Source organism: Manis pentadactyla, chromosome 6 (genome assembly GCF_030020395.1).
Source record: "Manis pentadactyla isolate mManPen7 chromosome 6, mManPen7.hap1, whole genome shotgun sequence".
NCBI classification, from domain to species: Eukaryota; Metazoa; Chordata; class Mammalia; order Pholidota; family Manidae; genus Manis; species Manis pentadactyla.
The window spans coordinates 43,691,172-43,716,897 of NC_080024.1; the positions used below are offsets into that span (position 1 = coordinate 43,691,172).

The 25,726-nt window shown below is 39.0% G+C and overlaps 1 pseudogene; it reads left to right on the top strand.

Moving 5' to 3' along the window:
* Nucleotides 1-532: 532 nt before the first annotated feature.
* Nucleotides 533-5,005, top strand: LOC118910810 (lysine-specific demethylase 3A-like; annotated as a pseudogene).
* Nucleotides 5,006-25,726: the final 20,721 nt, after the last annotated feature.

Consider the following 25,726-nt stretch of genomic DNA (forward strand, 5'->3'; position numbering starts at 1 on the left):
CCAGACCTATGATTCCAAATTTGTCAAGAGCGAGGACACCTTTTTAACATAAATATTCTCCAGGTCTTTATGTGATTAAGTTTATAGCTAGTATCTTTTGATGAGCAAATACATCAGAAAAAAAGCTATATTGACTCATGAACATATTTAAATAAACATGGGCTGCATGTGGTGCTGTGAAAACACAAGTTCTAGAGTCAAATGCCTGGTTCTGACTCTGCTCCATCACTCACTGGTGTGTAGCAAAGGTAATCTCTGGGTATCTGTTAACTAATATTTAAAATAGGGAATAATAGTACTAATTCGATAGTTGGCATGACAGTTCATTGATATATAACATAAGCACAAGGCCTATACATTTGAAAAAATACACATATTTGCACAGGGCTCATTTTTTTAGTCAGCATGTAATGCCCAGGGGTCTGTACAGCATAGAGACTAAGAACTAAAGTCCTGGAGGGCAGGGTCTGTGTCTACATTGTTGGTCTGCATCTTCAGCACTGCGCCATGCAAGTGGTGGATCCCCGGGTGAATGAAGGCAGCCCATCTGGGCTCCATTAATAAGCAGCTGCCCACGGTACCTGAGCTGTCAGCTGTAAGTAAGGTAAGGACAGCTTCATGGGTTCCTTGTGAGCACAACATGAGCTTCTGCGGGTAAAGTATTTACTTCAGTACCTGGCACATCACATTCTGCATCAGAGAGGTTTGCTATTAGTGGGAGTTCAAATGCTGACACACTGCAAAACTGGGAGTTTGAGACGAAACAGTTCACATCAAGCTCTTCAATGGCCCAACAATGTTCTGGCTGGAAACCCCTGCTCAAGAAAGCAGTTTGTCACTCTACCATTTTCTCACTTCTTTTTCTTCTTCTTGCTGAATAAACCAGAAAAATAAGTTTCTAAGGCTTCTTTGACTACCGTAGAGTGGAAGGTGCTCCTAGTGGCTCCCCAACAGCTCTTCCTTTCCCTGTGGCTCTCAGGGCCCCACTTTTTCTGGAATGATGGGACGGATTTGATTTTTGATCCCAATTATTTGTTCTCTGTAACAGAATTATGCTTCTTTACCTTTTGGCATGTGACTTTGTAGCACTTGCCACTGGAGCAGGCAGAGTATATGTATCTGCCGGGTTTGTGTTGGATTGGGCCAGGCAATTTGTTTGGCAAATGGATTGCTGCCGTACATAATATGAGCAAGGACTCTAAATGCATTTGTATGATTTTTATCTGGCTTCTTGTGCCCCTGCCATTTACCATGAGAAGAATATGCTGTGGGTGGTTAATAATGTGAGAATAAGAAGCTACGTGGGGCAGACCTGAAAGCACACAGTCAACTGGATCCAACTGGATCCAAACCCAGTTGTTCTCAGCCAAATGTGGCAGAGTCACAGATGACCTGCATGCCTGTAAGTGAGGAACAAATGCTTGTTCTTATAGATCACTAAGATTTTGGGGGTTGCCTGGGGCATTACCACAGCAATACCCGACTAATACAGGCAGCAGTCTGCTTAGCTCCAGAGGATGACTCATAGTTGCCCTAAGCTAATCCTGTTCTTTTCCATACACTTGATTTCCAGGTTTTCCTGAAACTAGTAGTGGCCAAATGACCCAGTCTTGGCCAAATATGTAACAATATCTATTAGACCTCTGGGAAAGCTTTTGCTTCTCTGATAAGAGGCATAATAGGGGCTGAAAGTAGTCTTTCTGTTTTCCTCCTTGCTTGAAATTTCAGTGGGCATCTTTAGACCATAAGTTGAAAGTACAAAGACAAAAACTGAACAGCTGATGCTGGAGCAAACAAATAGGAAGTCTAGGCTCCTGACGACATGGTTGGTGGTTGGCCAACATCAACAACAACCTGTCTCTACACTTCTCATTTAGTCAGATTTTATATTTCTTGTTTGCTTCAGCATTCCTAACTACTAAACCTGAAATTATGTCAGTGTAGTCATCCTAGTCACTGTGTCCCTGGGGTGAGTGATGAAGGAGACAAAGGAGTTGTGTGAAAACAAGTATCCTCACATAAACCATAAGGACCCTTTTTTATTAGGTCATTAGAGTCTGGTGTTTTTTGCTCTGTTGCCTATTTGTCAAAATGTTTACAATAACAATGAAGCAATTAGCTTATGGTTGTCTTTAACAAAAAACATAGTGCGGACTGATTTGGATACAGAAAGTACATCCTGGACAACACTGGAGTCTAATGTATCAAACAGTGGGTTCTGAAAAGAAAGGCATGTCAACTGTGGAGCCGCACAGAAGGGCATGTCTTAAAGGGTTGCTAGGAATGAGCTTTCAAAGGTGTTCCAGAAATGTGGGATGTATGTTATCCTCCTTCAATTTGCACTGGGTGTGTCCCCAGTGTAACTTTGGAGTGTGTGTGTGGATCACAACCAGATGAAGATGAAAAATTGCCAAGAGGGTGCTACCTATAAGACTTTTGGTTGGCTGGGATGTATGAAATCTCAGGTGCACAAACCAGGGATATGATGCGTACACAGATCATTCTTAGAAAAGCTCTCTATGATGTGGGTGACTGTTCATTTTGTAAGAGCACCCTGTGGAATAAAGACATTATCCTTTTTCAAATAGGTGATTTAAGCACTTTTCAAAGCCAGCCTCAAATGAAGACATAAAACAGACTTCCTTAGTTGGAGAATACCCCACTCCTGGTGCTGTGTTCCGGCAGAATCTCTCTGTACTGGAACCAGCAGCTGGGGTTGGGGTGCAGCCTCCATGCCAACCAGCCACAGGAAGGTGACCTGTCCAACTAGCACCTCTTTAAACTAACCAGAAGACTTAACCAGAGGTAATGTCAATAAGGAAAAAAAAGACAGAAAATGGATTCAAGAATATACAAAATATCTTTGATGATATATATGCCTCTCTGATAGAAAATAAGACTTCCTGTAATTTTTATCAGAACCTCAAGGATTGATGACATGGCCAGCATTCTGACCCCCTCACTACGGGCTGTGTGGTAATTGCTTGCTGTGCTTGCAAGATTCCCCAAACAGGAGCAACTGGAATGTGTTCAAGGAGTACTAGAAACAAGGGCAGCCAGTGATGATGTCTGAGTTGTACCATAAATTAACCATTGCATTTTGGAAACCTGAGTCCTTCTCCAAAGCGTTTGGTGACTAGGAAGTTGAACTAGTTAATTGTAGGACTGTTTTAGTCTGTTTGGGTTGCTATAACAAAATACCATAGACTGGCTAGCTTAAAAAACAAATACATTTTTCTCGTAGTTCTAGTGGCTGAAAAGTCCAAGAACAAGGTGCCAGAAGATTTGGTGTCAGGTGAGAGTCCATTGTTTGGTTAATAGACAGCTGTCTCCTTGCTGTGTCCTCACTGGACAGGGAAGCTATCTGACGTCCCTTCTATAAGGGCACTAATTCCATTCATGGGTATTCTGCCTTCATGATCTAATTATCTCCCAAAAGCTCTACCTGCAAATCCATCACATGGGGGATTAAATTCAACACATGAATTTTGGAGGGATGCAAACATTCAGTCTATAGAAAGAACCAGTCAAATCATCACAGAAACCACAGTAGGAGACTTTTGCAATGGATTTGAATTTGTGCTAAACCTCTTGAAAAAATGAAAAAGAATTAGTGATGTTGAAATTTAAGGACTGACTACTAGGCAGAAATCTTAGAGATATGCCTTCCAGGTTTGATAATCTGATGGCCAACATTCTATTGCTTGAGTACACAAGGTCAGATAGCAAACTGATTTTCTCTTTAGGTTTCCAAAATACTTTGTTTGGCAGGATCAGAATCCTGAGATATATAATGCTTGTGGGCTAATTACTGCAAAAGATTGAAAATGGGGAGCAATATATTTACTGGGATATTTCTGATGCAGCTAATGTCATGGTCTATGTGGGAATTCCCAAGGACAGTGTGACCAAGTACTTAAACTTTCCAAGATGGATATTCTCATAAACTCACAATGAAGCAATTTATTGAGGGAAAAGAGAAGCCAGGGGCCTTCTGGCATTTGATAATATGTTCAAGAAATATGTGATGTGTATAATCCTGCTTCTTCAATTTGCACTGGGTGTGTAAATATGAGAATTCCTTAAAAAGGTATCAGAAGAGCAAGTTCAATATAACTGAGGAACCATGATCCTATTAGTAATCAGAGCTAGTATTTAGACTGATCACCAAGAAAGCATCTTCATCAAGTGTATGAAGCTGAAGGCTGGGCTGTGAAATAGTTTCTCAGAGATATGGTATTTATCACAGGAGGAATTCCATGTCAGGTTCCTAATTTATATAGCTGTATCAAATTGGCTGAAGTTTTTGTCTCTCTAGAGCATGTTAAACAATGCTTCTGACTTACTCAGGAATTCTGTTCTCTATCACAGACTCATACCAATCATGAAGATAAATTACAGATGAAGAATGTTATCTGCCATGCAATGAAAGATGCAATAGTTATACTAAAAACCAGAGAATCCAGTTTTGGCAAAGGGTCCCAGAGATGCCTTATCCCCCACACAATGGGTGCATTATTGGAAGCTATTTAAACTCTTGAGGCAAGATTCCTGTGGACTCTGAAAATCATGTTACTTCAATTTTTAAAAAACTGTACCAGCTTTTGAGGATACTCTGATGTACGTTTCTAGTGTTTACTAGTTCTAAGTGTGGATATGTAATCACTACAGAACACGCATCCTTAACCTATGACTTCTCACCTAGAACAGGACCTTTATTAAGCTCTAAAAACAAACCTCTTATCAGCTCTGGAGCAATACCTACAGTTATCCCCTAGCAACTTATTTGGATAGCTTAGTCAGAATGCATTTGTAACTATTAAGAATCACTCTGCACAGTTTATTTCAACTGTATTTTGTTTCATGCTTAAGTACCCCTCCTCTGCCCTTTAGGACTGAGAAGAAGAATGGAGGAACAGTTAATGATGCAGTACTGTGTTGTATTACATAGGTTTGGCATTGTGTGGCAGAAATTGAGTACAATTATTGGAGCTTATCCTCTTTATTAAATGAAGTTTTTAACTTAAGTGAAGTTTTGGTAATTTTAAGTGTTAGGTATTTTGCATTAAAGACTTCATAAAATTTTTTTTAAAGAGGACAAACTATCTTTGCTAAAAAAAAAGTAGTGTAGTATCAAAGTCTAATGTAAGGCCAAAACTAATATAATTGCAAAGAGAAATAGGTGAATCTACTATCATAACTGGAGACTTTAACACTCCTCTATCAGAATGGACAGACCAGCAGGCAAAAATCAGTAAGGACATAGTTGAACTCAATAAAACCACAAATCAATCGGATTTAATTGACATCTACAGACCATTTCATCCAACAATAGCAAAATACATATTTTTCTCAAGCTCATGTGGAGCATTCACCAAGATAGGCCACATTCTGGACATAAAACAGACCTTAACAGACTTAAAAGAGTATAAATCATACAATATCTTCTCTTAGAACACAATGGAGTAACTTGAAATCAATAACAGAAAACTAACTGGAATATCCCCATGTACATGGAGATTAAGCAACAGTTTTAAATAACACATTGGTCAAAGAAGGTAACTCAAGAAAAATTAAAAAGTACTTTCAACTAAATGGATATAAAAACACATTATCAAAATATGTGGGATATAGTGAAAACAGTGCTTAAAGGGAAATTCATAGAATTGAAAGTGTATATTAGGAAATAAAAAATTTCTACAATCCATGTAAGTTTCTACCTTTGGAAATTAGTAAAAGAGAAAATTAAATCCAAAGTAAGAAGAAGAAAATAAATAATAAGAATTAGAGCAGAAATCAATAAAATTGAAAAGGGATATTAATAGAGAAAATCAATAAAACCAAAATCTGTTTCTTTGAAAAGATGAATAAAATTAATAAGCCTCTAGCCAGGCTAAGACAAAAAGAGAGGACAGAACTATCAATATCAGAAATGAAAGAGGGGACATCACAATAGATCCCATGGACATTAAAAGGATAAGCAAGGAATATTATGAACAACTTTGATAATCTAGATTAAATAGATCAATTCCTTAAAGCACAATCTGACAAAACTCACACAAGAAAAAATAGATGAAAAGACTAGGGCTATATCTATTAAATAAATTGAATAAATAATAGCTCTCCAAAACAGCACCAGGCCTGGATGATAAGTTCTACCAAACATTTATGGAAGAAAGTATACCAATTCTTTATGATTTTTTTTTCAGAGAAGAAAAGCAAAAGGCATACTTCTTAACTCACTCATGAGGCCAACACTACTCTTATATCAAACCAGACAAAAACATTACAAGGAAAGAAAATTAAAGACCAATATTTCTCATAAACATAGATGCAAAAATCCTCAACAAACTGTTAGCAAATCAAATCCAACAAAGGCATAAAAAGAATTATATATACCACCACCAAGTGGAATTTGTCCCAGATATTCAAGTCTTGTTCAACATTCAAAAATCAGTTATTCTAAACAATCACATCAACAGGCTAAGAAAGAAAAATCTAATGATCATATCAGTAGATGCAGAAAAAGCACCTGACAAAATTCAATGCTCATTCATGATAAAAACTCTCACTATAGCTTTCCTATACACCAGCAATAAACAAGTAGAATTTGAAATTAAATTTCAAATTTACATAATGCCATGTATATTAGTATCCAAAAAATGAAATACTTAGATATAAATGTAACAAAGTATGTAGAAGATCTATATGAAGAAAACTACAAAATTCTGATAAAATTGAAGAACTAAAAAAAAATGGGAAGATTCCATGTTCATGGATAGGAAGACTCAATATTGTCATAATGTCAGTTCTTACCAACTTTATCTGTAGACTTGACACAATCCAAATCAAAATCCTAGCAAGTTATTTTCTAGATATTAACACATTAATTCTAAAATTTATATGTAGAGGCAAAAGATCCAGAGTAACCAACACAATATTGAAGGATAACAAAGTTGGAGGACTGATATTACCTGACTTCAAGACTTACTATAAAGCTAAGTAATCAAGATAGTGTGGTATTAGTAAAGAACAGACAAATAAAACAGTAGAACAGAATAGAGAGCCAAGAAATAGATACACACAAATATAGTCAACTGATCTTTGACAAAGGAGCCAAGGCAATGCAATAGAAAAAAGACAGTCTTTCAACAAGATGGTGTTGTAACAATTAGACAGCCACAAGAAGAAAAAAATTTAGACATAGACCTTACACTCTTCACAAATATTAACTGAAAATGGATCACAGACCTAAATGTAAAATGCAAAAAATAGAAAAACTAGATGACCTTGGATATACAGTGACATTTTAGATACAACACCAAAGGCACAATCCATGAAAGGAAAAACTGATGTTAGACTTAATTAAAATTATAAACTCCTGTTCTAGGAAAGACAAAAATGTCAAGAGAATGAGAAAGGCATAGACTGGGAGAAAATACATGCAAAAGACACAGTTGATAAAGGACTGTTAAAAGTATAAAAAGGACTCTTAAAACTCAACAATAAGAAAAGAACCTGATTAAAAAATGAGCCAATGAGATTGGATTAAAGATGGCATCACAAGAGGTGAGACAGAGGCCTTCTCCTAAAACCACATATAATATGAAAATATAATTAAGACAACTAATCCTGAAAGAGCAACAGGAAAGAAGGCTGCACCAGACTATATACACCTGGAGAAAAAAACAGTCCTCACAGAACAGGGTAATGTACCAAAGCTGTGATCTGGTGGGACCCAAGCCCTTCCCCCACCCCAGCTCACTGGTGGGAGGAAGAGAAACAGAGCAGGGAGGGAGTGGAGGCCTGGGATGGCTGAACACCGAACCCTGGAGATCTTCTCTGGGAGCACAAACCTACATTGCATGGTGCTCTGGTGATTAGTGGTGTTGGAAAGCTAAGACAGGCAGAATACCTGGAGAGTCTGAGATTCCAGCCACTTGTGGAAAACAGGGGTCCACATCTGGCTGCTCTGGGACAAAAGAAAGGCAGGCAGTCTGAGAGACTTCCTAACAGTGAGAGGGCTGCTAAAGGGGCAAGGATTACACAGAGCTTGCTGCTCAGGAGAAAGGACAGGTAGACAAAATTGTCCAGGCTCACTCTGCCCAGCAGGTTGGAAACTTTGCGGAGCTACAGGCACTCCATCCACCTGGCTGGATATGCCACTCCAAGGCCCCCCACCATGATATGCAGCCTGCTGTGCCTTCCTCCAGGCAATCTGCACCTGGCTCACAAACCGGCAGCCCCTACCCTGGCATCAGGCCAGCCAAAGGGAAGCTCTGACTATAGCAACCTCAAACACAAAGCATAGAGACTTACACCTATGTGTTTGGCCCACTGGTCCTGGCAGTGGAGACAGGCATAACAGCTGGGAAGCAGGAAACAGCTCTTTCCTCCCCCCAGGCACCAGCATCACTCCCCCTGTGACCTCTGACATCGCTCCAGGGGCTGAGCAGCTCCAGAGAGTAGAGCTTCTGGGTACTAGAGGGTGCCACATACAAATATGAAACGTCAAAGGAAACTGGTTCAAACAAAAATCTCTCAAACACCTGAAAAAGGATAAAATGAAACTGACCTTGTCAATCTTCCTGAAGGAGATTTCAAAGTAAATATCATAAACATGCTCATAGAGGTACAGAAAAGTATTCAAGAACTCAGGAATGAATTCCGGTCAGAAATCCAATCATTACAGAATACAATGGAAGGTTTTAAAAGCAGATTAGATATGGTAGAGGAGACAATAAATAAAATAGAAATTAGAGAAGAGGAATACAAAGAAGCTGAGGCACAGAGAGAAAAAAAAGGATATCTAGGAATGAAAAAATATTGAGAGAACTGTGTGACAAATCCAAATGGAACAATATTTGTATTATAGGAGTACCAGAAGAAGAAGAGAGAGAAGAAAAGAGAGAAAGTGTCTTTGAGGAGGTTATTGTCGAACCTTCATAAGAGTGTATATCAGTAATACCTTAATAAAAAAGAAGACTTTAAGAGATACCCCACCAAAGATATAGCACTGAACAACACATTAGGTCAGATGGACTTAACAGGTATATACAGAACATTCTACCCCAAAGCAGCAGGATACACATTTTTCTCAAGTACACATGGAATGTTCTCCAGAATAGATCACATGTAAGGACACAAAAAGAGCCTCAATAAATTAAAAAATATTGAAATTGTATGAAGCATCTTGTCAGATCACAATGGCATGAAACTAGAAATCAATTACACAAAGAAAACAAAAAACCCACACAAACACATGGAGGCTAAACAACATGCTTCTTAATAATCAGTGGATCACTGAACAAATCAAAACAAAAATCAAGCAATACCTGGAGACAAATGAAAACAAAATACAATCATCTAAAATTTGTGGGATACCACAAAAGCAATTCTAAAAGGGAAGTACATAGAATATAGGCCTATCTCAAGAAACAAGAACAATCCCAAATAAATGGTCTAAACTCACAACTGAAGAAACTAGAAAAAGAAGAACAAATGAAACCCAAAGGAGTTTGGTTTCCACAGATGGAGGGACATATTATAATCAGAGTAAAAATAAATAAGAGAAAAATAAAACTATAGAAAAAAATCAATGTAACCAAGAGCTGGTTCTTCAAGAAAATAAACCAAATAGAGAAATCCTTAGATTTATCAAGAAAAAAAGAGGACATTAAAAAGGAGAAGTTACAACTGATACCACAGAACTATGAAGAATTATTAGAGAATTCTATGAAAAACTCTACGCCAATAAGTTGGACAACCTAGGAGAAATGGAAAAATTCCTGTAAAAGTACAACTATCCCAAACTGACCCAGGAAGAAACAGGAAATCTGAACAGACCAGTTACCAGTAAGAAAATTGAATTTGTAATTAAAAAACCCAACAAACAAAAGTCCAGGACCAGATAGCTTCATAGCTGAATTCTACCAAACAGCTAAAGAAGATCTAATAAGCATGCTTCTTAAAGTATTTCAAAAAAAGTAAAGGAGGAGGGAATACTTCCAAATTCAATCTATGAAGCCAGCATTACTTTAACACTAAAACTAGATAAAGACACTACAAAAAAAGAAAATTTTAGACCAATATCCCTGATGAACATAGAAGCAAAAATCCCCAACAAAATATTAAACTGAATCAAAAAAATATATCAAAAGGATCATCCATCCTGACCAAGTGGGATTTAGTCCAGGGATGCAAGGATGGTACAATATTCATAAATCAATGTGATGCACCACATTAACAGAAGGAAGGATAAAAGCCATACGATTATCTGAATAGATGCTGAAAATGCATTTGACAAAATTCAACATCCATTCATGATAAAAACGCTCAATAAAATGGGTATAGAGGGTACATACCTCAACATAATAAAGGCCGTAGATGGCAAACCCACAGCCAACATCATACTCAATGGTGAAAAGCTGAAAGCTTTTCCTCTAAAATCAGGAACAAGACAAAGATGTCCACTCTCACCATGTTTACTAAATATAGTACCAGAAGTCCTAGCCACAGCAATCAGACAAGAGATAAAAGGCATTGAAATTGGCAAAGAAGTAGTCACTATTTGCAGATGACATGATGCTATATTTAGAAAACCCTAAAGACTCCACCAAAAAACTATTAGAACTAATAACTAGCTTCAACAAAGTTTTAGGATACAAACTCAATAGACAGAAATTTATTGTGTTCCTATATACTAACAATGAACGAGCAGAAAGAGAAATCAGGAAAACAATTCCATTTAGAACTACATCAAAAACAAATGCTGGTGAGGATGCGGAGAAAGGGAAACCCTCCTACACTGCTGGTGGGAATGTAAAATAGCTCAACCATTGTGGAAAGCAATATGGAGGTTCCTCAAAAAACTAAAAATAGAAATACCATTTGACTCAGGAATTTCACTCCTAGGAATTTACCCAAAGAATACAAGTTCTCAGATTCAAAAAGACATATTGTGGGGAAGTTGGAGTTCCTATGGCTAGGATCCTCACTGAACTTAAACCACCTGATGATGTAACTGGCCTGTTGCTAGGCTACTGTTTCCACACCTTTAGGCAATAAGCCATTATTGTGCTGTATAGAGAGCTTGGTCCAGTGATCTGAGCAGAGGCAGAGACACTAGTGCTCGACCTACCACCAGAGAACAAGCCGGGTAATAAACCCTTTCACCCCAAAAAATGTTCTGCTGTCAGTTTCTTTGGTCACATTGAATCCATAGTGAACTTGCCCTGGGCTGAAACCAATTGGCAAGACGCATATGCACCCCTATGTTTATCGCAACACTATTTACAATAGCCAAGATAAGGAAGCAACCTAAGTGTCCATCAGCAGATGAATGGATAAAGAAGATGTGGTACATATACACAATGGAATAGTATTCAGCTATACGAAAGAAACAAGTCCTACCATTTGCAACAACATGGATGGAGCTAGAGGGTATTATGCTCAGTGAAATAAGCTAGGCAGAGAAAGACAAGTACCAAATGATTACCCTCATTTGTGGAGTATAACAACAAAGCAAAACTGAAGGAACAAAACAGCAGCAGATTCACAGACTCCAAGAAGGGACTAGTGGTTACCAAAGGGGAGGGGTTGAGGAGGGTGGGTGGGGAGGGAGGGAGAAGGGGATTGAGGGGTATTATGATTAGTAAATATGGTGCCGGGGGTATCATGGGGAAGACAGTATAACAAAGAGAAGACAAGTAGTGACTCTGTGGCATCTTACTACACTGATGGACAGTGACTGCAATGGGGTTTGGGGGGGACTCGATAATATGGTTGAATGTAGTAACCACATTGTTTTTCATGTGAAACCTTCATAAGAGTGTATATCAATAATACCTTAATAAAATAAATAAATAAAAAGAATACCTAGGAATAAATCTAACCACGGAGGTGAAAAACCTGTACTCTGAAAAGTATAAGACACTGATAGGAGAAATTAAGGAAGACAGAAAGAAATGAAATCTATCCTATGTTCATGGATAGGAAGAACTAATATTGTCAAAATGGCTATCCTGCTGGAAGAAATTTACAGATTCAATGCAATCCCTATCAAAATAATAATGGCAATACTAGAGCAAATAATCCTAAAATTCATATGGAACCACAAAAGACTGAATAGCCAAAACAATTTGAGAAAGAAGAACAAAGCTGAAGTATTATGCTCCCTGACTTCAAGCTATACTATGTAGCTACAGTAATCAAAATGGTATTATACAGAACAAGAACAGACCCATAGATCAGTGGAATAGAATAGAGAGTCTTGATATAAACCCACACATACATGGTCAATTAATATACAATAAAGGAACCATGAATATACAGTGGGGAAGAGACAACCTCTTCAATAACTGGCGTAGGGAAAACTGGACAGCTACATGCAAGAGAATGAAACCAGATTACTGTTTAACTCCATACACAAAAGTAAACTCCAAATGGATCAAAGGCCCAAATATAAGACGTGACACCATAACACTCTTAGATGAAACAAAACATAGGCAAAAATCTTTTGAACATAAGTATGAGCAATATTTTCCAGGATACAGCTCCTTGGGCAAGGGAAACAAAATAAAAAATGAACAACTGGGACTACATCAAACTATAAAGCTCTGTACAGCAAAGGACACCATCAGCAGAACAAAAAGGTATCCTGCAGTATGGGAGAATATATTTGTAAATGATTTACCTGATAAGGGGTTAACAGTCAAAATATACAAAGAGCTCATATGCCTCAACACCAAAAAAGAAAAACAAACAAACAAACAAAGAATTTAAAAATGGGTGGAGGACCTGAACAGACTTTTCTCCAAAGGAGAAATACAGATGGCCAACAGGCACATGAAAAGATGCTCCACATAGCTAATCACCAAGGAAATGAAAATCAAAACCACAATGAGATATCACCTCACATGAGTCAGAATGGCCACTATCCAAAAGACAAGAAACAACAAATGTTGGTGAGGATGTGGAGAAATAGGAACCCTCCTACACTGTTGGTGGGAATGTAAACTGGTACAGCCACTGTGAAAAGCAGTATGGAGGTTCCTCAAAAAATTAAATATAGAAATACCATAAGACCCAGTTATTCCACTTCTAGGAATTTACCCAAAGAAAACAAAATCCCTGATTTGAAAAGATATATGCACCCTTATGTGTATCACCATATTATTTACGATAGCCAAAATATGGAAGCAACCAAACTGTCCATCAGTGGATGAGTGGATAAAGAAGAGATGGTACATATACACAATGGAATATTATTCAGCCATAAAAAAGAAAGAAATCTTGCCATTTGGGACAACATGCAGTGGATAGACTTAGAGGGCATTATCCTAAGTGAAAGAAATAAGCCAGATACAAAAAGACAAATACCATATGATTTCACTTATATGTATAATCTAAAAAGCAAGACAAAAAAAATGAATAAAACAGGAGTAGACCCTCAGACACTGAGATGTGACTGGTGGTTACTATGGGGGAGGGGTTGTTGGATGGGTAGGTAGAGTAGGTGAGGGGGATGAAGGGCCACAAAAATCTCAATCATCATATTTATGGGGATGGAAGTACAGCATGGAGAGTATAGTCAGTGGTTGTATAACATCATTCTATGTTGACAGATAGTAACTACACTAGTTGGGGTGAGGATTTAATAATGTGTGTAACTGTTGAACCACTGTGCTGTATATTTGAAACCAGTATAATATTGTATTTCAACTGTACTTCAATTGAAAAGATATACCCTTAAAAATAGGTATACAGATGGCAAGCAAACATATAAAAAAGATGCTTCACATTGTAAGTTATCAGGAAAATACAAATTAAAACAACGAGATACCACTGTGTTCTTATTAGAAAGAACAAAATTTGGAATACTGATGGCACCAAATCCTGAAGAGGGTGTAGAACAACAGGAACTCTCATTCATTGCTGGTGGGAATGCAAAAGATACAGTCACTTTGGAAGTCAGTTTGGTGGTATCTTATAAAAGAAAACATACTCTTACCATATGATCCAGCTATTGCATATCTTGGTATTTTCAATTTCCAAAGGAGTTGAAAACTTATGCCCACCTTAAAACTTACACATAAATGTTTACAGAAGCTTTATTCATAATTGCCAAACCTGGAAGCAACCATGATGTTTTCAGTAGGTGAATAAACTGTAGCACAGCAAGACAATAGCATATTTTTCAGTAGTAAAATGAAATGAGCTATTGATTCCTGAAAAAGTATGGAGGAACCTTAAATGTGTATTAACAAGTGATAAGACAATTAAAAAGGCTACTTACTGTGTGATTCCAACTCTGACATTCTGGCAAAGGTTAAACTTTGGAGACAATAAAACAGCCAGTGGTTGCCAAGCACTATGTGGTGGAGGTTGTGGGGGCTGAATATTAAAAAAGTGATGTGATCTTAGGTCATCACATACATAATTAGCCCACTTGTTGCAGCCATTTCCCACAATTCAATTTGTGCCATATAGCAACAAGGGCGCTCCAGTGCATTCTTATACAATTTCTTAAATTGGTCTGGTTTCAGATTTTCTTTAACACCTTCATGTCCCGAGAAGTTGAATGAGAGCTCTCTTGGCTTGCACCTAATTTGCAGCGACAAGGCTGCATGCACTCTGGGAGGTCTAAATCGTCAGTAAGTATGCGACCCATTATGGTGTCTACAACGGGCAAATGGTGAAGAAAATTGAAATAAGCCAGCACAGCAAGTATACTTGCTCCTTTTGTTGCAAAATCAAGATGAAGAGACAAGCTGTGGGGCTCTGGAACTGTGCTTCCTGCGTGAAAATAGTAGCCGGCGGTGCCTGGCCTGACAACACTGATTCTTTGTCAGGGTAAAGTCTGCGGTCAGAAGGCTGAAGGAACTGAAAGACCAGAGCACCACTATATGAAGCATTGCTGGACAATAATAAATGGGCTAATTTATCTAACAACAACAACAAAAAGTTGGATGAGAGATGCAGCAACTATTACAATAATTAACATATTAATATTAGTGAGTGGTTACATAGAGTTACATAGAACTTTTGTGGAGAGGATATTCTGGTATTGTAATCAAAGATAGGAATTAGAATTTGAGTTCTATCATTTATTCATGATATAACTTTGAGCAAATCACTTAACTTCTGGGTTATACTAATCATTTCAGTACTTTACGGTTATGGAGATTAATGAGGTATTCTATGAAATACCTCTATAATTCTCTGTACCACCAATAATAGTTCAATTAAGGTCCCTTACATCTGGTAAACTGCAGAGGGGTCTTGATAGATTAGTCTTTATTAATAGTACATGTCCCCAAGGAAGTATAGGACAGAGAAGACAAGTAGTGACTCTATAGCATCTTACTATGCTGATGAACAGTGACTGTAATGGGGTATGTGCTGGGGACTTGATAATGGGGGGAATCTAGTAAGCACAGTGTTGCTCATGTGATTACATATCAATGATATCTTAATAAAAAAATAGTTTATGTTCCCAGGACTGCTGTTTGCAGTGACAGTGAAGCAGCAATTTTTATGTGCTTGTTCTAAGGCTGGACATCTGGTTAGAATCTTCTCTTGCTGTTTAACATGAAGCTTGCCTAAATGGGCCTGCTCTGAAACCGTGCAAGCTGTAGTATTAGGTCCCACTGGTCTAAGCCAATCGACCATATGCACTGTTGCAACTTACAAGACTCTGTCTGTCTTTTATACTTCTACGACAAAGTGTAAACTCAAAAACTTGTTGAAAAAAATTGGATTTTTGGATGCCAGAAATTGCCAGGCCCTCCTTTGTATGATTAGGACATTATCTTTTCAAGGAAATAAAGCTTCCCTGGATTCCTCTGGTAAAAAGCCCTAGCTTCCTGACACACTTCACATACCATAAGAATTACATCTGTATCTGCTTGTCTGGTTAATTGATCTGACCTGATAATCAGATTTCTCTTGTATTCCTGAGAAAGCCAAATGGTTATGATAGTTTCAGTCCCTTGGCTAAGCCTCAGGGTGCTAGGTCAATCTAGCAGTGCTCTCTCCTTTGGTATGAAACCCAGACCTTGGGGGCATTTCTAGGTCATAAAAACTGTACACGTGGGGTATTTGGCCCTTGGAGGTGTTTTATTCACATAAAGAGCAAGAATTCAGACTCATAATATTCCTAAGGAGACAATTTCAGGAGGGGAGCAGGACAGTTGCCTTCTTTCCCTTTAGAAACAGAGAAAACTCACTTTTTGTCATCACTCGCCTGTGGAGTATCCAGCCACTTGGGCAAGACATTTGACCCGGCTCTCACTGTGATACCCTTGGGAGGCCAGCATACTCACTATTTACTATAAGGTAATTAACATGCAGCCTGTCTCTGATTCAGAATACCTTATGTGCATATTCAAGATACAATTAATAAAGACAAACATCAAAAACTCAAAGAATGGTCTTGACATAATTATAAAATTGTCTTCTCAGTTTCTAGCCAAGGGTACTGATGGTCAAGATGTGGTCTGAACACTGAGATTACTCCCTGATCCCCTCTTGTTTTTTGTTTTTGTCTTAAGCCACGTTTTGTTTAGGAAAAAACCTTATTAAGTATTGGGCAGGGCATACGCAGAAGCATGCAATGACTGAACTGAGAAGTGAAAGGGTTGGGGATCACAACATAGCTGGGACTGGGGAGGGGCAGAAGTCCTTGCCCCCACAGGGCATGTGGTAACAGGTTAAAGGGAACACAGGAGCCAGAGGTCAGAAGACTTGGAGGTGAGGGTTCTTTGGTAACTTCTCTGCTGCTTTTCTAGGAGTTGCATCACTAGGTTGGGGTGGGGTTGTTCCAGAGGCTTGAGGGGAAGGCAGGTATGTATCCCTCCTGGTTTGGGAGGCTCCTCCTCCAGCTGCAGCAGGTCCTTTAGGGACAAGCTGTCTTGTCAGGAGAGTCAGGACAGAAAGCAGCCTTTCATGCTACATCTACAGCCTCAGGTTTGCCACCAAAAGGACACGTCCAGGAGCTTGGATTTCCATGGCTTGGAAGAGGGTTAAAGGATGATCCAGAAGCTTCAAAGCATCATCTCTTTGGCTCCATCATCCAAAGGTGAGAATGCCAGCAGGAGAGCCCAGGGTGGGAGTCTGAGTAATTTTTTTGGCTCAGTCATTCAATGGATTAAAATAGAAAAGACAAAAACTGGAAAAAACAAAAACAGCCAGAAAACAAAAATGAAAAAATAAAACCAACTCACAAAGCCGACAAGCATCATTGTCTCTGATGATTCCAGTTCAAGAGGGGAGGTCTCCCTTGTCAGGGGAGCCTCTATTCCCCCATTCTCCTAAGAGGTAATTCTTAGTGGGAATTCAGAAGCTCCCAAAGAGGTACCAGGCAGGGCAGAGACAGAGTAAAAGGCCATGAAATGGCTGGAGCTCTGTCCCTCCAAGGGGCACTTACAGAATACAGCCTCCCTACCCTTATCCAGCAAAAGGGTTGGGGCCTCCTGCCTCCAGCTGCTTGTCAGTATTGGGTGATGACTTGGGCTGTCCAGCAGATGGGGATCAGGGACAGGATCAGAGTGATGAAGGAAATCCCAGAGGCGAGCACCAGGAAGACCACGGGCACCTTGTCTTCTGCACAGGTGTTATACCTGGCTCCAGCAAGGCAGACCAGCAGACCCAGTGGGGCTGTAAGAAAGATGACGATGTAAAGGAATGTGGGCCTCGTGCAGCGGAGGGAAGCTCCCGCAGTGGGAGCGTTCACCTTGTACTGCCTCTGACCATGCTCTGCACCACAAAGGACACCGTCAGCCCCTCTCATACCAGCTGGGATGGTAATGATCCGGCTGCTGAGGCAGGGGGCCACCTTCCACAGGCAGAGTCTTGGCATTCACCCAGGTGAGCAATGTCAGGACAAGGTCCAGGATTTGCAGACCAGCTAAGGCTATGGCCAGTTAGCAAAGAGGTATGAAGGAAATCAAATGGCCTTCAGAAGGTGGGGATTGGGGTAGAGGTGGTGATCACTCTGTCCCCACACAGCAGGCAAGGTGAGGCAGAGACCCCAGCTCTGACCAAAACTCGGAGGGAGTATGTTCAAGAGAGCTGGTGTTGTGTTCACTAGAGGCCTTGGGGTGGTGGTGAGGAAACCTGCTGTCTGGCCTTGGGGAACCACAGTGGCTAAAGGATCTGGTCCTAGAGCCAATGGAATTCAAATCTCCTCCCCACCACTGAGTAGCACTGTGACCTTTGGCAATTCTAACCTTCCCTGGCCTCAGTATTCTATCCTGCAAAATAGAGACAACAAAATTGTATTTTAACATGTAACCACATTCTATGGTATGGATTTAATGGCACATGGTGAGCCCTAAATGAATGTTGGGTATTATTCTCCTTGTGTTACTATACCTCTGGGACCCTTAAGAAAGTTAGGATTATCTCTGTGATGGGTTGTTTCATGTTTGATTCTCTCTCCACCCTCCCCACCCCCAAACACACACACACGGCATATGAATTTGAGCACCAGGAAGGCAGGACTGGGGTTGGCATCACTGTGGTATGGGCAGAGGTTTTTCTTAAATCGTGCTTTGTGCTTTTAATTGCATAAAGAATTCTGCACACCATAGTAGGATTCTTTAATCTACTATCTTGAATAAATGTCAAGTATATTCAACAATGAATTACTGCTATCAAAGCATCTGCTTTGTCTAAGTGGAAATTTAAGGCTTAAAGAGAGCACAAGATTGGCCCAGGGTCACTCAGTTAGTGGACTCCAGCCAAGCATGGCTATACAAATAGATTTAAGTAAAATTTTTAATGTGATTATAATTTGATTTGGATCAGATAAAATGCATCATGCATGAAACATACATGGAGCTCTCATCTTAGCGAAAATTAAAATCTCTGTATCATCATGAGTAAACAACTTCAAAATTATTCTTACTAACACTTGATTGCAAAAAGTATGTTGTACTCTTCCAATAAAGGGCTATCAGAGCTGGCGGCAACTCAGAGGTGACAGTCTCCTCCCATTTTATGGATGAGGAAATTGATGATCATGGAAGCTTAAGTGATTTTCCAGTAATTCAACAGAGCCACTGTGACTGAGCTGGGGTTGACCTACAGTTTCTTTGCCCTTCAAGAGATGTCTGAGATGCAGGGTGGCCTAATTTCCTATTAACTAAGAAAGTTGGAAATGTTAGGAGACAAAGATAAGATATGGAATAGCAATTTGTTCTTGGTTCAAGATATTCCCAATTATTGGACACACCAATAAAGGTGTACTTTCTGGGTAGTCTGGTTTCAGTAGCCAATCTACATCTCCCTGCTCCTTTATTTAAGGGATCTGGATATATTTGTATATTCTGTAGTATTCAAAGTAATGTTCTATGTTTCCTTCAGATTGTCTTATAGAGTCAGTAGGGTATTTTCTACCATTATTATGCATTGTGGGGATGGGAGTATTACACAGGCTAGATACACCAGAGGGGTAGAGTGAAATGGATTTGGGCATATTTAGTTAGTAGGAGTTCCAAGAATCTCCCAAATTTGGAAATGGAGAACAGATGATGTCACATAGGGAGAATATTGGAGCACTGCTTAGGGCCCTGAACACAGACAACCTAGGAATGGTAAAGGTCTCAGAACTCAACTTGGAGGATGACAACTGGTTCAAATGCAATACAATAGGAGAGGCAAAGGAGACCAAAGCGGCAGGGAGTAAAGGGAATAAGCAAAGTGTGGTGTTACCAAAAACGAAGCCAGATAAAATTGCTTGGGAGGAAATGGTGGCTGGGAAAGCTGAGGCTCGTAAAACTCTAGGAGAAAACAAGAGTCATTAGGATGCCCATCAGGTGGGGAATCTGAGCAGTTCTGGCCACAAGTTAAAGAAAGCTGAACAGGTTTCAAACTCATGGTCCTGCAACAATAGAGAGAGCAGAAGTAGAATTTTTAATACAATGTTTTGAAACTTTTTATATTTTAATTTTGAAAGCTTTCAACCTATAGAAAATTTGCAAAACTACACTGAATATCCATATGCCCTTTACCTAGATTTACCAATACTTAACATTTGCTAGATTTGCTTCTATTTATCATACACACCTTTTAAAAAAAGAACCATTTCCATTTCCTGTTTATATCACAGTTCATACCTAAATATTTCATTATGCATTTCTAAGAACAAGAGCATGCCTGCATTATTACAATTCACTTATCACCTTTAGGTAATTTAACGTTGATAATAATCCTATACCTAAAATTTGTACATATTCAGATTTCCCCAGGTATCCCCAACATGTCCTTTATAGCTTTTTTTCCCTCCAATCCAGGATCCAATCAAGGATCACACATTGCAAGTAGTTCTCTCTCTTTTTCTCTCCTTCAATCTGTTGTAGTTCCCTAGCTTTATTCTCTTTCAAGATTGCCATTTTTGAGTACAGATCGGTTATTTTACAGAATGTCCCTCAATTTGGACTTGGCTGTTTCCTCATGATTGGATTTAGGTTAAACTTTTTTTTACAGAAGTACCACCTATGTGGTACTTCAGGCAATAAGCTTTACTGAAAGTCGTAATGCACCAAAGTCCTGCAAGCCTGCTGTAATTCTTGAACATGTACTCTGTAAAGAACCAGCGGGTTGATTACTCAGTGAACTGGGGATATGCCAAAAGCTGATTTAGACCTCCTTGACATAAATGGGGCTCATCTTGAAATTCTACTTCACTCTGTGTTACCTGTATAGTTCAGAAATCAGATGGCTGGTTTCTGTTACTGGTATTCAGATCTTTTCATTCTAGAGCTTTGCACTGTATTTGGTCTTAAAGGAACTGATTCAAAAAACAGATACAGTATGTTTGGCAATAAAAATGTCAAGTATTAACCTCAAGACAGATTTCAGTTATATCCCAAATGAAATTGAAATCCTTTTGCTGTTCAAGGGGATACATTTTAACTAGGGTGGTTAAATTTGTCAATTGGTTGCTTAATATTTATGTAAAAATGTATATTTTTATGAAGGGCTTTGTCATACATGATTGCATTTAATGTTCATAATAACCCTGTGAGGTTGTGAGATGATTGAAGCCTCAGAAAAGAGATTAGGATGGTCCTAATTCCAGGTGAGACTCATAATTCTTTTCTTGTTAAGGCTGGTTTGCAGCCACACATATGCTACCTTCCTCTCTGTCTGAGAATAGTGGTGGTTTCAGAACTGGTTACTGGAAAGATCAAGTTACTAGAGAGAACAGGTCAACAGAGATCTTTGAATCCACAACAGTTTTTTGCAGAAAGGCAGCCAGTCCTAAACCAAAATCTCACTTTGACTCTTAATTGCATGTTACCTAGTAAATTAAGCATTCATATGCTCATTTAGTTCTCAAACTTTGGGTCTGGAGGGATGTGGGGAGTGGAGAGCAGCCTCAAATATCCAGGGCTGCACTCTTAAGACGGGAAAAGCTATATTCAGTTCTTCTGCTACCCCACTGCCTGCCTACAATTCATGGACTCTGCTGCCTGTGTTGCAAATATGTAATTCAGTGGTTTCTGGGAGTACTTGGAGCCTGGTAAACATCTGATTTGACAGGGCAAGCTTTGGCCTTTGTTTTCATCTCGATTGTGAATATAAGTGAAAATTGTAAAGCTATTTTCTTTTTGTCTGTATGGTATCCTTCATGCAACACATAGCGCCCCTTGTGTGTCATCCTGCCTGCTCCCTCATTCTATTTTTTACCTTTTTGTTCATAGTTTCTGGTGAGGTTGCTGGCAAGAAGTTCTGATTCTGATTTGTTCTCTTGGGTCAAGCTGCAGAGATTCAGGCCAAGGACATCTACAGCCTGTGTAGGTGCAGAATCTTCTTATTCAGAAATGAAACTTTTTGAGTTGCTTGTTTACTCTTCTCTCTAGCACCAAAGGACTATAATTAAGCAGCAAAAGCACACAGTTCTGAGTAGGGCCAGTAGAACTCTGGGCACTTCGGAGAATCATAATTTGAGAGTCAAGAAAGGACTTCAGAGGACTATCTTATGAAACATAGTCCTCTTATTTCAGAGATAAAAAACGGAGGCCTAAAATAAACTTAATACAAGTACAAACCTAGTAAGCGGCAGAGCTGGAACTAGTGGACTTCTGACTCCTAGACCTGGTCTTTTGGCATGAGGCACTTTTCACTAAATAAAGCTGGGCTAGTGGACTCAAATTTCAGAACTGCAGACAGGCATTTCTGAGGGAACAAGAAGTTTAAATTTACCTTCCTATGTGAGCTAGAATATAATATCAATATTTGCACTTAAAGTGCTTGTTTTCAGCGCGCTTATATTTGTCCTTCCGTTAAAGTAGGTAACCACTGAGCAACAAGGATTATCAAAACTCAACCCAACAATGGGAGGAACTGGTGCACTTTCATGTCTGATTATTTCATTTTCTGAGCTGAGTGCTCTGATCTCCCAAGGAATTTCTAAGCCAGAGGTATGTCATGCCTGAAGATGGGAAACTAAGATAGCTGTATCTCTACATATTTATAATACAGGCACCACTAATTTAGTACTTGCAGGACCAGACCTTGGTATTTTGGGGCATGGGGTGGGAGTGGGGGCTATTATATCACTCTGGCATCTTAGTTTTGTGGTCACAGAGTATCAGAGCTGGAAGAGATCATTTTGCCTAGCTCTGCAATTTAGATGAAGGAACTGTGATGTGGAGAGTAAGTGGTTTGTTCATGGTTTTAGGAAAACAAAAGCAATGTGAGCAATTTAATCACTGATCGCATCTCCCTTCCAGCCCCATGGTATACTCCTCTAGAATCCCAGTTACTTCCATTCCTATTTCTCTTTAATCTAAGTGATAAATTATCCACCTGGGATCCTAAATCCTTCTGGATCTCATCTTTTACTATTTCATTTAAGATTTCATGGTTTACAGAATCTTGACTTTGGTGGTTTAAGATACTTTTGCTGTTTCCATGGCTATGGAGAAGCACAGCTAACAGAGGAAAGCAGTTATCAGAAGTAGTAGGTCAGATATAGCAGCCTCACAGAAAAATCAGTGCCATTTACAAGGTTTAGTTAATTTTAACCAACTAGTTATGTTTAACTTAGTAGGTTTCTGTTAAAAGCTCCATTATAGTCATAGCACAGACTTGAAGTTAAGATACGTTGTTGACAACATTACAACATATTCTATAATTTCTATGCTGGTGCTAGTTTATAATGAGGAAAAAAATGAAGGGAACCTATTCTAATTAGTATGCAGTCATTCAGTTAGCCTAGACTTTTCATAAAAATTTTGTGTATAGTCAGGTGCATAATTTCATATAATATCCAAATTTTATACTCTTTTCTTGTATTTGAAATATAGTAGTAGTAGTGTTATAACCAAAATCATTTGTATGGGGAGGGAGCACTTCATTTTACTTCCTTATTCTTTCTGGAGCCAGTTTCCTCCTTTCTCAAATTGGGGTAGATACCCAAGACATGGAATTGTAGAGAGTGTGATGTGTGTGAAATGCATGGCATGTGGTAGGTAGTTAACCTGTGGCCCATTTTCCACGAGGTTGAGATCTTATACTTCAAGGCTGCACTAGAGAGAGCACCTGCTAATGGACATGCCCTGACAGGTACATCATGTGGAGGGGGGCAGAGAGAAGGCGAGTTTTCCGTGGGGAAGAGTTTTCCGTGGGGAAGAAACTGAAGGACAGCACTGCAGATCTGCTGAACAGAAGTCCAGATTTTAAGGAATGGAGCAGTCATTTCCCTTTTATCTGTGTAGCTGTCTTTGGGAGAAATAAAATATTTTGATATTGGTGCAGGAATTAAGAATAAATTAGAATAAAACAAGGTTGTCATGTTTTAGTGTAATAGGAGTGATCAACTGTAGAAAAACTTAAATCCACACTTACAAAGCAATTATTCAGATTATATAATAATCATGATTTAAGACATGTTCCAGATTTACTTTGATTTTGTTAAAAAACAAAATTCAACCAAGCAAACTTAAGGTCTAATTGGCTTTATTAAGGGATCCATGAATTTAGCAGCACCATCTAGCAGAGATGCTCTGAGGAGTTGTACAAAATGTAAGGCTTTTATATGGAGGGTGGGCAAGAGCAGGGGTTCTTACTATGCACCTTCCCTCATGACTTGGGGGACGGAGGGCCCGTGAGATGACAAGCTCATTGATGTGAACCAGAAAACTCCTGTTAAGACTACATCTCTGGGGGAGCTTGAAACTCGTTAGGTATGAAGTCCCAGTTTGGTGATTTGGCCTAGCATGAGTGACTACACTGGGCCTGTGGCCTTACTCTTTTAACAATTTGAAACCATGAAACCTTTCATATGTAATAAAAAAATAAGTAGCCCTAAAACTTAGAAGTACCATTTGAGTGTCTGATATGGCAAAATAATAATAATTTATTGGTAACTATGTCAATGTGCCCCACTCCCCGGGCTGAGAATACTGAAATCTGGGCATAGGCTTGCTTGGTTTGCTTAGAGCAGAGGTTTCATGCCAGTAGACAAAGCAAAGACCAGAGGTTATTTTCTCTGCCCAGTTGTTAAAGCAGGGGTGTCACTCTGAGAGTCTGCCCCCAGTTCTGGAGCAGTGGCTGGTTTTCCCCAGGAGCAAGAGGCAGTCCCATGAACATCAAGCTTTGCTATTACTCAAAGAGTGAAGTTCAAGACTAAGTGAAATTCATTGCTCATGAAAATGCTGGTTGGTAGCTCCATGAGAGCAACAAGGTAAAATCACAAACCAGCTAGTTTACTGGGAAAAACAATCCTCCAGGGATCAGAATAATCCTTAGACTGGCCACAAAAACTAACCCTCCAAAGGGACCTAGGTTTAATGGATCAGACTGTGGAATCACTTATGCCCCACATACTGTAAATAATGTAAAATGGTACAGTTGATATTTAAGTGTCATGGTTCTTGAGAGTTACTGAGTTAGCAAGTGATTCAGTAATTCCAGTCCTAGGTATATACCCAGGAGAAATGAAAATAAAAAGGAACGAAGTACTGAAACATGCCACAGCATGGATGCTAAATGAAAAGAACCAGTCACATATGGTTCCATTTATATACAATGTCCAGAGGAGACAAGTCTGTAGAGAAGTATTAGTGGTTGCCTAGGGTGAGGTTTGGGGTAGGTTGAAGAAATGGGGAGTGACTGCTAATGGGCCAAGTTTTGGGGTGGTAAAATATTCTACAGTTGAATATGGTAATTAATGGTGCACAACTCTGAGTGTTCTAAAAAACTACTGAATTATATAGTTTGTGAGTTATATCTCAATCTGGTTGTTATTTAAAGAATTGGATAGGCCTTACTTGGACACTGACTCAAACACACTAAAAAGCCATTTATTGCAATTTTGTAAACATTCATTGCCATTTGCTCTTATCATTTGTACACTTTAGTGTTTTATGTTAACTTCTTCAGAGGGGTCTGTGGAATACCATATAATCAATCATTTCTCTAAGAGAAATAAATACACTAAGAAGGATGAGTCAGAACTACAGAAAACCTTGTATCAGCTTTCAGCTCATAGCTGACCACCAAATGAACTTTGGTGTCAAACTTAGTAACAACAGAATTATCAACAAAATCTTTTGATTTTCAAAACTTTTTCTCCGAAGTGCAGATAATGGAACATATGCTGTATAATTTCTTTTCAATCGACTTAACCACTGATAAATGATCTTACACTGATTTAAAATATACAACATAGCAGTTTAAGTTAGCCATATTATTACTCGCCCCCACTAGTGTG